Source organism: Pseudophryne corroboree, chromosome 8, assembly GCF_028390025.1.
Source record: "Pseudophryne corroboree isolate aPseCor3 chromosome 8, aPseCor3.hap2, whole genome shotgun sequence".
Classification (NCBI taxonomy): domain Eukaryota; kingdom Metazoa; phylum Chordata; class Amphibia; order Anura; family Myobatrachidae; genus Pseudophryne; species Pseudophryne corroboree.
The window spans coordinates 90,079,972-90,080,241 of NC_086451.1; positions in this window are offsets into that span (position 1 = coordinate 90,079,972).

The window sequence follows — 270 nt, forward strand, 5'->3', positions numbered from 1 at the left end:
CCACCTACGCTTTGGAGCGCCTTAAATTTGGCACACAACTGCATGTCACACATTGAGTTTGGCCGCAATTATACTTAACCGATTAGGTATATATCATTTGGTCAATATTGTTGTGGAGATGTATCTCCGTTTGGTCTGTACTAAGTATGTGTCATGATCTAAGTTGTCCGGCACAAATACTACACCTTGCTATAAATTCTCTTGTCTTTGTACTTTTATTTCATGTTTTCTATTTATTTATTTGGGTTTGTGGTTTATTTCACAATAAAT